The sequence below is a fragment of the Otolemur garnettii genome, unplaced genomic scaffold (genome assembly GCF_000181295.1).
Source record: "Otolemur garnettii isolate 467f Iridium unplaced genomic scaffold, OtoGar3 scaffold00172, whole genome shotgun sequence".
Taxonomy (NCBI): Eukaryota; Metazoa; Chordata; class Mammalia; order Primates; family Galagidae; genus Otolemur; species Otolemur garnettii.
The window spans coordinates 2,266,201-2,269,356 of record NW_003852567.1 but is presented as its reverse complement, the minus strand read 5'-3'; the positions used below and the strand labels follow the sequence as shown (position 1 = coordinate 2,269,356).

Below are 3,156 nucleotides of genomic sequence, written 5' to 3'. Positions count from 1 at the left end.
AATGCCTGGCCATTTTTTGGTTGCAGCCATCATTGTTGTTTGGCGGCCCAGGCTGGATTCAAACCCGCCACCTTAGGTGTATGTGGCTGATGCCTTAGCCATTTGAGCCACAGGCACCCAGCCTTAAGCAATACTCTTGCCTCAACCTCCCAAGTAACTGGGACTACAGGTGCCTGCCATAACCCACCACTATTTTTAGAGATGCCTCAGCCTCCTACAGTGGTAGGATTACAGGTGAGAGCCACCGCACCTGGCCAAAAAACACTAATTTTCAGAAGCCTGTACAAATGGTAAGGTGGGTGGAATTAGTCATTCTTTGTGGATTTCATTTGTTTGCTTAGAGACTGGGTTTCCCTATGTCGCCCCTGAAGTTCAGTTGCTATTCTCAGGGGGGACCATAGCATACTACAACCCTGAACTCCTGGACTCCAGTGATCTGCTTGCCTCAGCTTCCCCAGGAGCTGTGACTACAGGCATGCACCACCAGCTCTGTCTCTGAAATCAGTCATTCAAAGATGAGGCCCATTCTCAGAAATAATCAGTAATTGATGGCTAAGATTTAGGAAGATATGATCAAGGCATATAAACTCCAAAGCACGATTTTCACAACTTAGATAAAGCTAATCACTTTTGAAATTGAATCTACTCATATGTAGTAAAATATGTCATCATATCAAATGCATTATAGCCTGCTTAAATATAACTAAAGAAAAGGCTCAGCACCTGTGGCTCAAGTGGCTAAGGCGCCAGCCACATAACACCTAAGGTGGCGGGTTCGAATCCAGCTTGGGCCCGCCAAAGAACAATGACGGCTGCAACCAAAAAATAGCCGGGTGTTGTGGCGAGCACCTGTGGTCCCAGCTACTTGGGAGGCTGAGGCAGGAGACTCACTTGAGCCCAGGAGTTGGAGGTTGCTGTGAGCTATAATGCCACGGGCACTCTACCCAGGGAGACAGCTTGAAGCTCTTTCTCAAAAAATAAATAAATAAATAAAAATAAAAATAACTAAAGAAAAAAAATGAACCTTAAGAAGCAAAAATGTAGGGCAGTGCTTGTAGCCCAGTGGGTAGGGCACCAGCCACATGCACCGAGGCTGGCGGGTTCCAACCCAGCCCAGGCCAGCTAAAACAACAATGACAACTGCAACAAGAAAAATAGCCAGGCGTTTTGGCGGAGACCTGTAGTCCCAGGTATTTGGGAGGCTGAGGCAATAGAGTTTAAGCCCAAGAGTTTGAGATTGCTGTGAGCTGTGACACCACGGCACTGTACCCAGGGCGACAGCTTGAGACTGTCTCAAAAAAAATAAAAGAAAAGAAGCAAAAATGTACACCTGGCAGTGAGAAAGGTGGCCTAACCAGCACATGAAACATTTTAGTCCCCTTGACAGATTTCTGCCATTATCAGATGGAGATACGTGTTTCATGCCTATTAGTTATAAAGATAACCAAAGATTCCCTGACCTGTATTCCATGTTGCCAAGAAACCTACTGTTTAGAATTTGGCTTTCCATTACGACTCTCCTCCAAGGAAGTGAATAAATTGTTGACCTGAAGACCATATGTGATTTTGCTTGGCCAAAAATTAGTATACTAACAATGACAATTAGAATATACCCTCAGGTATATTTATGCTCAAAGCTAGCTGAGCTATGGACATGCTGATGCTTGAATATAGCAACCAAAATGAAGGTATTGCTACTGTGTAATACCATTTGGAGTAGTCAAAAAAAAATCTCGAAGTCTCAGCTGCTTAGGAGCCTGAGGCAGGAATATTGCTTGAGTCCAGCCTGGACAACATAGCAAGACATTATTTCTAAAAATAAAAATAAAAATAGGCTTGGCACCTGTAGCTCAGTGGCTAGGGCACCAGCCACATACACTGGAGCTGGCAGGTTCGAACTCAGGCTGGGCCTGCCAAACAACAAGGACAGTTACAACAAAAAAATAGCCAGGCATTCTGTCAGGCGCCTAGAGTCCCAGCTACTTGGGAGGCTGAGGCAAGAGAATCACTTAAGCCCAAGAGTCTGAGGTTGCTGTGAGCTGTGGCACCATAGCACTCTACCAAGGGCAACATAGTGAGATTCTATCTCAAAAAAAAAAAAGAAAGAAAGAAAGAAAAACTAATTGTGTTCGCAGCCACCACCGGTCTGCAGTCTAACTCCAGCGCCGCCTCTAGCTCCCCGAGCTCCAGCCGAAGAAGGGGGGTAAGTAAGGAGGTCTTTATACCGTGGCTCGTACAAAGCAGACTGCCCGCAAATCCACCGGTGGTAAAGCACCCAGGAAGCGACTGGCTACAAAAGCCGCTCGCAAGAGTGCGCCCTCTACTGGAGGGTGAAGAAACCTCATCGCTACAGGCCTGGTACTGTGGCACTCCGTGAAATAAGACGTTATCAGAAGTCCACTGAACTTCTGATTTGCGAACTTCCTTTCCAGCGTCTGGTGCAAGAAATTGCTCAGGACTTTAAGACAGATCTGCGCTTCCAGAGCACAGCTATTGGTGCTTTGCAGGAGGCAAGTGAGACCTATCTGGTTGGCCTTTTTGAAGACACCACCCTGTGTGCTATCCATGCCAAACATGTAACAATTATGCCAAAAGACATCCAGCTAGCACGCCGCATACGTGGAGAACGTGCTTAAGAGTCTGCTATGATGGGAAAACATTTCATTATCAAAAAAAAAAATTCCCTTCTTCCTGTTATTGGTAGTTCTGAACGTTAGATTTTTTTCCCCCATGGGGTCAAAAGATACTTAAGTATATGATTGCCACTGGAAAAATAGGGGACAGAAATCAGGTATTGGCATTTTCATTTGTGTGTGAATTTTTAATATAAAATGTGAGGATGTGCAGCATTAAAGCGAGTCAAAATGTTTCAGTGAACGAGTTTCAGCAGTTCAACTTTATAACAATTATAAATAAACCTGTTAACTTTTTCTGGACAATGCCACCATTTGGATTTTTTTTAAAAGTAAATTTCTTATTGATGGCAACTAAATGGTATTTGTAGCATTTTTATCATACAGTAGATTCCATCCACTCACTATACTTTTCTGAGTTGTCCTACATGCAAGTACATGTTTTTAATGTTGTCTGTCTTCTGTGCTGTTCCTATAAGTTTGCTATTAAAATACATTAAACTGGCTCGGCGCCTATAGCTCA

At 44.2% G+C, this 3,156-nt stretch overlaps 1 pseudogene; it reads left to right on the top strand.

Annotated features, from left to right (window-relative positions):
• Positions 1-1,648: 1,648 nt before the first annotated feature.
• Positions 1,649-2,674, top strand: LOC100947194 (annotated as a pseudogene).
• Positions 2,675-3,156: the final 482 nt, after the last annotated feature.